The sequence below is a fragment of the Andrographis paniculata genome, unplaced genomic scaffold (assembly GCF_009805555.1).
Source record: "Andrographis paniculata isolate CXL003 unplaced genomic scaffold, ASM980555v1 Contig67END, whole genome shotgun sequence".
NCBI lineage: Eukaryota > Viridiplantae > Streptophyta > Magnoliopsida > Lamiales > Acanthaceae > Andrographis > Andrographis paniculata.
Genome location: NW_026137603.1, coordinates 777,974 through 791,779, shown reverse-complemented (window position 1 = coordinate 791,779; position 13,806 = coordinate 777,974). Strand labels below are relative to the sequence as shown.

The window sequence follows — 13,806 nt, the reverse complement described above, 5'->3', positions numbered from 1 at the left end:
GCCAAGGGTCATGTGCTGATAAAAATATTTCAGCATTGATGCTGAATAGCTTAAAAAGAGTAACATTTAATTTGTATTATTAATTTATATTATTAATATAATTATTGTAATTAATTTTAAACAATTAGCATAAGTGCTCAATATTTTTATTCAGCACTTGATCTGCATCGTATTTTTATTGATTTATCAATTTAATGAATAAAATTTATAATGAATAATGTATTTAGTACTAGATCATCCATAAGTTCAACATTAATTTATTTAGATTATATTACTTTAATTATTATCAGAAATTAGTAATAGATATATAGAATATTGAAATTTATACCAAAAAAAAATATTATAATAAATCATCTTGAATATTATATAATTTACGATTATATATCGTACATAGCACGGGTTCACTACCAGAAATTAGGCTTTATGTAGCGGTGAAAAAGTCGATACAAATGCTCATATTTCGACACAAAAAGCCTTTTGTGTCAACTTTGTAACGAATTTTGACCATTCAAAAAATCGAGTAACAAAAAGTCTCTGTAACGGCACTTTCCGTAACGAAAGGTTGATGGTCAACGCTCCTATTACATACGTGCTAAATTTATTTGTAACGGTTCAAATTATTTTTTGTAACGAAAGTATCTGTTACAAAAAATTCGATATTATTGGCCTTTGTCATAATAATAACCTTTTATTACGACTGTTTCTGTAACAAAAAATTGTTACAAATAATTTTTCTAACGACATTGAAGTATTTGTAACATTTTTTGTTACAGAAACATTCGTAATAAAAGGTTATTATTATGACAAATTATTTGTTACAAAAATTTACCGTAAGAACAAAACTGTTACATTTCCTACTGACCGTAACAAAATTTTTTGTAACGACATTTGTTACAAAATTAATTTCGTCGCAAATAATGTAAAACCTTTTTTTTTATACCAAATACGAAAATCATACATAAACTTACAAAATGAAGCCGATCCAGCGACGTTCTCTGACACGCCAAAAACATAAATACAATATTGTTCCCCCAACAACCATGCTAAATGAAAACTAGTACACATACCTAAAATATCCAATATATCAATTCAATACAATTGTTGTCGTAAAAAAAATCACCACCAACGGCTTAATCAGAAAAGCCTGTCGGAATTATTTTAATCGTAGGGTTCCCCGACCTCCTCAAGAAAGGACCCGGGCTATCTCGCGATACCCGAATATTTTACGAATCAGGAAAGTAAAAATAGCATTGATAAGATAAAGAAAGAGGCTGGAAATTGAATAAAGAAGATGGAAATTAAAGCTGGTATTGAAAACGAAGCTGTAAAAAGTGGTGTTCTTGAAAGAAAAAATACAGAAAAAATAATATAGAGAAAAATAATTAGGAAGAAGAAGATGATGATGCTGAATGGCGTGTCCCTGATCTGCCTCTTGGATTTTGATTTTATTGTTATTTTTTTAATTTGTTTGAATAATATTTTATTCCACTTTTTCCTCCAACAACTCCAACAACTTTCTAACCACTTTTTGACCTTCTTGCCTCCATTGGACTGCTTCCAAATCGAGTTGGACCTCCTTGAATGATGGGCTAGACAGCTCAGCAGGTCCATATGCTACTTTAGGCCGTATGTTGGGTCGCGAATGACCTTGGGCTGCACCTACGCTGAGCCGGCCCTAATTAATTATTTGGGTGTGTACAAATGCCCCCCACAAACTTATCTAGACAAAAGTTAACTTGTAGTCAAGATAATTTTGTTAAAACTCCTTCATGTTTGAATGGACTTGTGCGCGCAAGTTGTGGATCTCTCATCACAGTCACCTCATCCGCGTGGGATCGTGCCCAACACCAAGGTCATTTACACCTCTAAGATCACCTTTTTCGCTGCTATGTCCACCTTCTGGTTACTCACTGGTAGTCAACATCAAAGATCTGCGTTCGGGAAGGTTAATTTCTGCTTATTCGGCCTGTCCAACAGTGTTTTCACCTTCCGTAAGGTCGTAGTCAACCACAGTCTAATGGTGCCTTCCTTCCAGCTCCGAAAGAGAATGATAGAACCTTTCTTTCATTGATAAACGTCTTCAACTCTTCCTCATCGGTCTCCATCAACCTATATGCGCCACTAGATGACTTAGCCGATACAATAAATGGTCCTTCCTATGTAGGGGATTTTTTCCCGAGCTTCGCATATTTGGGACCTTACGGGAAGACGCCCTTCCACATAATGTCACCTTCCTAAAAGGTGACATTATGTGCTTCCGAAGGTCGATTTAGTCTTCCTCTTTTGATATCAAATGAATTTGAGGGCTTGCAATCTCTCTTCGAGCAGGGCATCAAGCCCTTGCGGCAAGGCCGACTCCTTCTTCTCAACATCCAGCAGGGCGCTGATCTGCGTCATCTGAGGAGCTATTTCGTCCCCCAAGTTGACCTAATCCAATGGATCATATGCTTTGAAAGGTGGAGTAGCCCTTCGAATCAGAGAATAAACATCCTTTTAGCCTTTATCGCAAATAGGCGGCAAGGGGGATATCCCTACCTGCCCGCCGAGAGGGTCAGCGGCATGATTTTTAGCCCATATGAAAGGACATCTAAACCTGCCTGCTCTTGCCTCCCAATCCTGTAAAATCATGTCATCATTCATGATGAACTGACGAGCTGTAGGGTCGTGTGTCGGCTTCAGTTTTAAGGCAAAAGTCTGGTAACCTTGACCTTGAAGTCATTCTCGAAATTTAAAGTTTGTTCAAGGTCTTGATCTGTAGCAATTATGTCCAAACTTGCTTTTGATATCTCGTCGCGAGCGAGTACTCTGATCATCAGCTCACCCACCGGGGTCTCTATTGTTCCAAGTACTACATGGCCCTACAAATTAACAAGACAATCATTGTTAAAATTTTCTTTTATAATCTAATGAAAATAAACTAAAAAAGCAATTAAATTAAGGGAGAACTAGCTATTAAGGGGATGTCTGTCTCAAGGCATGATTCAATTATGAAACTTGTGTTTTATCATTGATTCAATAAAGTTTGTTCTTATTAAAGTATCAATAAATTGGTTATAGTTATCAACAAGCTATGACAACCAATTTTTCATTACAGTGTAGGTAATTAAGGTACAATTGTTAAATACCCCTAATTAAGCTAATAAACCTAGATGCGCCCATACGAAATATTGTCTAATCGCATTCTAATCTAGAAAAACCCAATTCAAAAAAATCACTACCTAAGAGGAGCAATTAGATTCGATTGTCTAACCCCCATGAAGGAACTATTCAACCCGGTTGTCACCTATTCAACTGCGAATACAATTACGGATATCCTACCTGAATTGACTTTATATTATCAGACTAATTTAAATATCGGTACAAAAATATCCAATCAATCTAACAATCACAATCATTATTTTCAGGATTAAACAAATATTGATAATAATAATAATAAAAAACTTTTATAAAGAAAATCAAGAATCTCCAAAACATAAGAACCAAAACATTATCATCCCACAAACCAAACAAGCATCTACTCCATAATCAAATAACAAAGAACAATAGAGAAAGATAAAGTCATAGTGGGAGAGGAAATCTTCTCTGTCGATTTGCTCATGCGCGATTCATGATTTTGTCAGTCTCCTGCTTTTGTGTGTATCTGCTCTGGCCGTTCTCCTCCTTTTCTGCTTGTGATCCTCCTTTTTTATTTAATTTTTGCCCTAATTATTTTGTAGCTGGGTTTTTGGGCCTTTAATTAAATTCTCATGCCATGAGGGTATAGTTAGTCATGGCCATGACTAACTAGGTGGTGCAAATCTGAATTTTTCTTTACTTTTTCTGCCAATTACGCCAAATTTGATATTTGCCCTCTGCACACATCAAAAAATAAACAATACACATATAAATTAGGTGAAACCCAATCAAAATCAATCAAATATTGCATATAATATGAACATTTAACGCATGTGATTTCTAGCTATCATGAGGGGTGTAACCATCTTACTAGGGCATTCAAGAGGACGAATATGGAACAAACCAAAACATCATTCATTACGTGGCATAGTTGATGCAAGTAGTTATCTTTATTTGTAAACATCCTAGAGTTTTCATCCAAGTTTGGAGGAATGCAAGAAGTACATTCAAATTTGTATCAGCCTGGAAGTTAGACTCTTATGTTACCGTAGAAATTACACAATACTATGTTCACAATCATAACATTGATTGAACAACAAGTCCAATGGTATATAATATATTATTTCTATGAATCTCTATATGTAAAGCCAAATGCTACCTAAGAAAAGGATCAAAGTGTGGAACATGCTTTTATTTTCGAAAACAATGTCTACAGATATATATAAATAATGACATACCTTGCGCGAAGAGGATAAATAATGCTTGGAGATTGGAAGGGTGACAGGTACCGACACGAGCAAAATGATTATCTTATGCAGTATACGGAAGATTGGAGTGACCGGCAAGCTGCGGTTGTGATCAGCTACCCAATATTCATAAACTCATCTTCTCTGTAAATTATGATACATTTATAGATGGAGACCTTGAAAAGAAATGGTGGTTTTGAGTGAGGTGCTTTTGCACTATTGTGTGATAAAATAGATGTGAGTCTTATAATTATGGTTAGTTCCAATCTATTCTCCGGTGAGCTAAATCTTACATGAATATTTTATTCAGTGACATGCATATTTCCACACACAAAGCAGGGAATCATAGTGTGCCGAGCTGAACTGCTAAGATAAATAGAACTAATTAACCAAGCTACCAACTAGTATAAACTAAGTAATTAGCTAGCACATAGATTAGTAAGTCTGAATAATGCAAACAATTCCACCACAACAAGTTGATCTACAATAATACAATTACAAGCAGGCCGAAGCTAATGAGATTCAATATATCATTCAATTAATTCAAACAAGCAAATCTAAATAATAATATAACAAAACTCAACAACACATAGCAGGGCTAAAAAAATATAGGCAAAACAAAAAAATAAATAAATTACAGCGGCAAGACATCAAACATGAACAAATCGTTGGAGAACCAAGTCTAATATACTATTGTATTAACAAAATCAAACAACACACTATAGGGCTAAAATAATCTAAGCAAAAAAATTACAGCATCAAGCCATCAAAGTAGAACAAAACTAAGTCTAAGAAATGATGATAAGTTAAATAAAAATTGATTAATCAACAATACATGAGGGCCTATTATGATAAACTAAATTTATGCTACATGAAGAACATAGAATAAAATTAAACACAATAAGAAAAGTAGCAATGAAAATTAACAAAAACAAACTAGGAAATGAACGAGCAGTAGAATGTACATTTTGACAATTAATAGCAACAAACCAAATTGAATTAAGTAGACATGCTTGAGGATAAGTTAATCCAATACAACAAATGAGTTAGTTAGCACTTGTTCCATATTTAACAAGTTAGCGGACAATCTAAGATATATCAATAAAATCAACTAGCTATCCCTTTCATTAAACTACCAAATTTAATCTTAAATATTATCCACATTACTATTTAAACCATTCCCAATCATAGATATTGTAGAAATACCTCACAAAAATGGAAATAAAAAACAAATAGTGAATTACCTTTCCAAAAAGAACAACAAGACATATTGTGTAACTTAATCCATTGTCAAACAAGAAGACAACCTAAAAAAAAGAGCATCATTGTCAGATCGGTATGTTTCCCTTACAAGAAAAGAATTTTCAAAAGCCTCTAATTCAGCCAATATGATTGACTGCCCATGGCCTTAATTTCATTGAGTTAATCATGTTTTTCTCACTTTCTTAAGGAAGTTCTACTCTGAAATGATCTTATTTAAGGGTTTCTTTGAATAATAGTGACAACTCTGTTAATAATGTTGGATATTGTAGTATATCTTCAAAAATAAACTAATTTAAAATAAAACCAACATTCTTTACAAGATACTTCTGCAAGTGCTTCATGATGTATGACCATGATGTGAATATCTACCAAGAAAAATCATTCTAGAACTTGGTTATTTCTAGCCATAATATTAGGGGAAAAAAGAGTTAGAAGAAGACAGAGATAATACGCAATACTCCTGCACCTACTCAATTATCTCGGGATCACTGTCAACACACATTTAAGAAGAACTTCCAAATAATCAACAATGTTGGGAAGATAGCTACAAAACAAGCAATATAAAAAACAAAACAATTTCAAGGTTTTACTTAGTAATCAATATCTCAAGCAAACCTGAACCTAATGCCTTAAGCACGTAGGTTAACCAACCTCATGTTCAAATTCTTTAGTGTTGAATCAACTTAGAGAACCATGTGTCCATATTTCGAAGCATTTACCTAAAGGGAACAGGATAAAATAAAGTCATACCTCTCATCACCACCAGGCACCAATAGTATACCAGACACCAAAATGAAAAAAATTGTGCTATTCAAACACCACGAAGCTTAAAGAATATGTGATCAACAAAAATTACTAGGGAAAGAATGACATTAACTTCCTTTATCCAAAGTAATCAACTTACGGTATGAAGTCATTTTGTAGATCTCTTGAGAAGGTGACAATTAAACTAGACCATAAAAAATGCAATTCATAGTGTATTGGGGATTTTACTAGCATACTGGACAAAAAGAAAAAAAAAATTGGGGATTTGACAGTTCATAAACTTCATCACGGCATAAAGTGTATTGAACTGAAAATGTATCATGTAATTCAGAGTGCAACCCATATATATAACACTGGAAAGTTTAGAGATCAATGAAGCTTTATAAAAGATGAGCCCTTTCATAGAGATTTAGTGCTATGAAGCTTGTTAGGCTCATCATACATAATACAAAATATGTGTACTAATAATGGATTCTCGATTTTTTTTTAAAAAAAATGCATAAATGCAAAGCAACATGATTTTACTTGATTAACTGCTATAATAATGTATTGGTAACAACCCATTAATGAAAGAACATATGTTGAAAGCAAAACCATCCAACTTTATATTTTTGGTTAACTAAACAAAATTTCAGCTACCAAGAATGAAGTATTACCTAAAAACATAATCAGAAGACAAGATTCCCAAGTGTGTCACTGTAAGGGTGCCAAGAAATATGTAGAGTCCGCACAAAGTAGTTATTATTTTAATGAAGTAGTGTTATGCGCCAACCGAAATAGCCTGTAAAGAACTTGAGTTAGCAATGATAATTGTGACTGTGTAATATATAATTAGTATGTAACATCATCTTCATTAATTCCATTCAGCACAAGGGACTCTACTATGCTATAGTAAGCACTAATCACAACGACTAGAATAGATTATTTTATATCAAATAAGAAGATACCCAAAACAACACAAAGCATGGTCTTCAGTTCACAATGCTTTAAACATATATACATTATGTTATTTTTTTTTTCATTTATAGAATAATAAAAACGTATTGCATAGTGTTCTTTCCCTTCCTCCCCACTTTATATACAAACATCAGCCAAAAAACAATCATCGAGATAAGATTTTTTGGGAAGCTTTGGGTAGAAGTTTTGTGATTCTATGATGTAATTCTCTCGGGACATTGAAAACCTAAGTGGCAGAAGCTTCATTCATGAAATTTTATAATATGCAGAAAAAAAAAAACATGGAAATTAAGATTGAAGACAATAGCATAGGACCATCAAAATTTATGAATTAAGTTTCAGATCATGTCTTAAAAAAGGAATATCAACACCAAAAGAAACATGAAATCATTCAAAAATGTATATAAGAGAACCAATTCGAACAAAATTCTACTCAATCAGGGCAAAGCACATAATACACGTTATTAAAATAAAAACAATAGACGATTGAACTAGCCACATAAATCGAAGAACACATAAATCGAAGAACAAATAAATTAGAAGGGCTTACAATTAAAAAATGGCAGACAACACAAACCTTTGGGGATAACAGCATATAGTCATCTTTTGGATCAGAACACTGCAGATCGGAGGGCGTAGACAAATGGTGGAAGCCGCAGTTTGGCTGGTGGAAGACGTTGTTGGTCGGAGTTGGGGACGGCGGTGCGAGGCAACGATGGGGCAGACGAGCAGCTATGTGCGAGGAATCACTTTGAGGGTGTAGTTGGGCTTCGGTTTAGGATATTGGATTAGGGTTAGGATTTATTTTTAGTTTTCTTTTAACAAATAATAATAATAATAATAATAACAATAATAATTTGTAAATTTTTTTCAAAATCGTTAAATGATTTTAAAAATTTTCTAAAAATTTGAAAATACTTTTTAGTGCTGATTTTTTATTTATTTTAAATATTATATGATTGTGTTTTTATTTAATTTTTTTAATAATATATTTTTATGTTTTAAAAAATAATTAATTTTTTTAATTTATATTTTAGGTAAGATTTATGAAAGCGTTTTCATATTTTTATTTTTATTTATTTTTTAAATAAATTTATTAAATTTCTAAAATAACTTTATTTTTTAAAATAATTATATATGTTATATAATAATCTAATATATTGGTAAATATAGATATGCGTATGTATATATTAGTGTAATATTTATGTATTATATATTATATATATAATAGATGAAATCCTGAATGGAGGGTGGAAGTATGCAATGAATGCAGGGGTAAAAGGATTGTGAATTGATTTTTTATTTCCTCAATTCTTACATGTATTTATAGGAAAAATGATGAGAATGAATGTATGGTTAGTAATCATGACAACAAGGCATCCACACTACTGTTACATATACATTACATAATGAGTTTGTAATAGCTACGTGTATAACACTCCCCCTTGAATGTCTTTGTACAAGGAATGTGCCTCGTTAAAATCTTAATAGGGAGATAAATAACACACCCAAAAATACATAGATGGGATATATTTGGTTCGTTACCAAATACTAATTATATCGGGGAATAGCTGTGATAGTTTGTCAATCTCATTCTTATAAGTGTTCCTGCATGTAAGATTGCATGCCTCCAAGCTGATACGGGCAACACAGACCTCATCAGTAATAGTCTAGAAATCAATTGCAATAATTTAATAAGTGATTCTGCCAAGCCATTTTGTGTATGAACATGAGCAACTGGGTGCTCTATATTAATTCCAATCGACATACAATAATCATCAAATACATTCGATGAATATTCAATAAAGCAGGATAGCATTTTTCGCCCACATGTTTGAATTTGAGTATTAGCATTATCCAAACATATAGTATTAATTTGATTATCAGGGAATTGTCCCCGTAATTTAATAATTTGGGTAAATAATCTCGCAAATTCCATATTGTGAGTAGATAATAAACAAATATGTGACCATCTGGTAGATGCATCAATAAGCACCATAAAATATTTAAATGGCCCACATGGTTGGTCTATTGGTCCACATATTTCCCCGTGTATTCTTTCCAGAAATGTAGGTAATTTAATACCTACTTTAGTTGGCGATGTCTGGTTATCAATTTTCCCTGAGTGTAGGCAACACAGGTTAACTCATTTGATTTTGAACACTTTTTGGCCTTTTAATGAATGTCCATGCGAATTCTCAATTATTCGTCTCATCATTATACTGTTAGGATGCCCAAGGCAATCATGCCATATTTGAAAATCGATAGTCTTTTGATCTACCGTGAGGTTTGCTTCAACAACACCTAATCTGATATAATATAAACCAGTAGAGAGTGAGGGTAATCTCTCAATGATGCAATTTTTTTATCAATGATATTGGTTATCAATAAAAATTCACCATCAGTATCTTTAATAGTTTCAATGTGATAAACATTTTTCTAAATGTCCTAAAAGCTTAGTAAATTTCTTCGAGCTTTAGTGGCCAATAGTGCATACTGTATCACAATTTTCGTCCCCGTGGGGAGAAATACAATGGCTTCTCCAGAGCCTTCAAGTAATTTTGCACTGCCACTTATTATATTGACATTCATTTTTTCCCTTCTCAAATGGGAGAAATAATTTTCGTGTTTCAATATAGTATGTGTTGTTCCACTGTCAATGAAACATATATTTGCCTCATTTTGTTTGGCATCCATTCAACCTTCAAATATAAATAAACGCAAATATAAATATTACAACATACATTACAAAAAGGTAGTATGCGATAATTTAAATATTACAAAATATAAAATAGCAAAATATAAAATGACATAGTATGTCAGTCACTGGGGGTTTACTGGATCTACGACAAAATCCGCTATATCAAGATGCGTTGTGTCGTAATCCAGAAGAGCATCATCGGGGTCGTCATCATTATCAATGTGATTAGTCTCGACCTCCTTCCCTTTTTTTTTCTGCAGTGAGGTTCGATAAAGATCGCGTAGGTGTTTGGATGTTCTGCAGGTATTGGCCCAATGGCCTTCAATGTCACACTGATTATAAATGTCGATTTGTCTCTTTCCTTATTTAGCCTTTTCGGCTATATCCCCATATTGGGTTTACTCTGCTTCCTGTTAATGTCAAAACCGCAGTGATTGTAAAAGGTATATCGACCGCATTGACTCTCACGACCACGACCACATCCTCGGCCTCGTTCAGAAAATATCACATTCGCTTCAGGAAACGGATTGGAACCAGTGGGCCGGGACTGATGATTTTTCATTAGTAACTCATTATTTTTCTCAACTAATAAAAGACATGCTATGAGCTGTGAGTATAGAAAATAGATAGTATAAAAATAAAATTTACCAAAAATAAAATAAGCAAGAGCCTTCATGCTGAGAACGTATTATAGAATAATCTAATATATTGGTAAATATAGATATACGTATGTATATATTAGTGTAATATTTACGTATTGTATATATATAATAGAGGAAAAAGAATGGAGGGTGGAAGTATGCAATGAATGCAGGCACATAAGGGGGGGAAAGGATTGTGAATTGATTGTTTATTTTCTCAATTCGTACATGTATTTATAGGCAAAAGGATGAGAATGAATGTATGGTTAGTATCATGCCAATAAGGCATCCACACTACTACTACATATACATTACATAATGAGTTTGTAATAACTACGTGTATAACAATATTCAGATTTTTTTAATATATAGAATATTGAAAATTGACTTATTTGTTACGGCTTGAATTGCATAACAAATATATATATATATGATGATATTCCGTCCAAAATGTAATTGTTACGAATAACTATCAAAATAAATTTTTTTAAAAAAAATTTTAAAATAATTCTATTTAGATTTTCTAAATACATAGAAAATTTTAAAATTGACCTATTTGTCACGGCTTGAATTACGTAACAAATATATATGATGAAAATCCGTCCAAAACATAGTTGTTACGGATAAATTATCGAAATAAATACAAAAAAAAGTTGACCAATCATTAAACTTTTTTGTCGCGAAAACTTTCGTAACAAAAGACACTTTATGTGACGAATTTATTTTGACAGACTACATATCGGCTACAAAAAACGAATTTTTTGGTAGTGACTGTTGCTTCGATCTGCCGCGGCCGACCCACGAAGACGATGATGACTCTCCGATTTACTCGAACCAGCGACGGACAGCAGCAGATGACCGGAAGCAGCTCCCTCCGGTCATCTTCTCCAACAGCGCGTGACCTCTTCAAGAACAGACCCGGACAGTGGCGGTCAGCGGCGGCTTCGCCACCAAGCAGCAGAGACAGAGATCGGTTTCCTCTGGCAATGACGCACAGCCTCAATAATTCTCCAATCGAACCCGAATTGCTTCAAACGTTCTACGGCGGTGAGGAACCACTTGTTTCGGCTCAGCCCCACAGGTGCAAGTATGGCCCGACGTAACCACGCCTCAAGGTGGAGGTCAGCTCATCACTCAAAGCCACAATGCCCACCGGAATCAGCACATGAAAAGGGTCCTGAACCTCACCGGAATCGCTCTCGGCTTCTTTCCCTCTCTCTCGGTTCTTCTCCAACTCACACCCCAGTCACGCCCTCACCTCTCTCTCTCTCTAACTCTCGATCTCTCTATATGTATTCACCCCAAAACCCACTCTAATATATCTATCAAACACTCACCCTAACAAACTCACTCAGGGTTAAAACAAAACCAGCAACCTAACAAATTGTGTTTAGAGTAAGGTGGATTTGGGCAAATGGATTGGGTTAGGATTAAAGGGTTGGGCTGATCCAGTGGGCCGGACTATGGAGTTGGCCAACTCATTTATTTATCGAGGGACTTGTCAGGTTAGGCCTCAAACGGCCAAAATTCTCAATAATCTCCACCTATTTTGGCCGTGATTTAACCAAATCCCAATACGTATTTACTAGATATAGACTTACCTAGCAGCAATGGATTTCATCATCGCCTTTTGTCCCTCGCTGCATCTACGAACAAACATTAATGCAGACAAAATATATCACACATAGAACACATAGATCCTCACATGCACCAAGATACATCACATAGCAACCTAGCACATAGAACACAAATACTATTGTTGATGTCGTTTTCAACCAACAATAAAAAGTAAAATCCAAAAATAAATTCGAATTTGACTACGATAATATCTGGAATTGAAGATCCCTAGATACCGTACAAAATGCAAGAAAAATAAAAGTAACAGATACTGAAAGATAAAAAGATGATCCCCAAAGTGAATTTCACTGAAATTGATGTTGATTGAAGATGTCCTTTGCCGGACGCGAGTTGCCTGTTATATGCCCTCCAAGTCAATTATCGGATCGTGTGCGCAGTTCGTTGTAACTGTCCTAAGGAACCCTCTTATGGTTGTAACTAACAAAAACCACCTCGCGGTTGCAACCGCCTGAAGAACCGTTCTTCAGTTACATTCTATGCTACCAACCGACCAGCCGACCAGACAGACTGTGGACAGACCAGCTGACCAGAGAGGCCACTGACTGACCAGCTGACCAGACAGACTATGGACAAACTAGCCGACTAGACTAGCTACTGATTGACCAGCCAACCAGACAGGCTATCGATTGGCCAACCGACCAGGCGGATTACCGACTGACCAACCGACCAACCAAGCTACTGACTGGCCAACCAACCAACCAAGCTACTGACTGGCCAACCAACCAACCAAGCTACCGACTGGCTGACCTTTTCCCTCAATGGGTGTTTGAAAGCCCACTTTCTTTTTGAGTTTATCCGCAAGCCCAAACGTTAGAATCTACTTATAGGCCAAAAAAACCCTAAAATATTTTAATATATAACAATTTGCCTCCTCCCGCCCGACTCCCTACTGTCACTTCTCGATTAATGTGAGATGTGAAATTTTTAGGAAGTCTGTTCATCATTACGCTGTCCCATCACAGGATTTGCGAAAAACCCCACTTAAAACCCATCCACTTTCGTCTTCTTCCTTACGCCTTCCATTTTCCAATTATTTTCTCCTCCTGTTAAACTTCTTCTTCCCTCACTCGAGCTTCAACCTGCTGTGATCATGGCCAACTAGTACATCCCTGCTCTGCCTTTCGATGGTTCTGACCCAGAAATCCGCTTTGTTTCCTCTGCTGTTCTTACCCCAACTTTGCGTCCCTATTGTACTACTTCCGAAGATGCTTCTCGCATGAGAAGCATCATTCTCAAGTCACTCCCTTAGCCATCAACAATCCAGATTTCAAACCTAAACGCGTTAATGACCACATCAAGACTTATCTTACGGATCCAAAAGAAGCCTTCCGTTCCTGGTATTCCAGGTTATCTCCCACCTTCGGCGAGCAATGGAGACGACAGGGGATCGACAAGGCCATTTACCTTTCCACCCAACCCCCATATTTTCATGATAAAGTCCTTCTGGCCATGGCGGCCTTCTGGAACACGGAACTGGGCG

At 35.0% G+C, this 13,806-nt stretch overlaps 1 long non-coding RNA gene across 1 annotated transcript; it reads right to left on the bottom strand.

Annotated features, from left to right (window-relative positions):
- Nucleotides 1-6,271: 6,271 nt before the first annotated feature.
- Nucleotides 6,272-8,077, bottom strand: LOC127263258 (uncharacterized). Its single transcript, XR_007841419.1, has 3 exons — nt 7,924-8,077; nt 7,046-7,170; nt 6,272-6,343 (listed from the first exon to the last, which is right to left on the bottom strand). It is a non-coding gene; the product is annotated as an uncharacterized LOC127263258 (long non-coding RNA).
- Nucleotides 8,078-13,806: the final 5,729 nt, after the last annotated feature.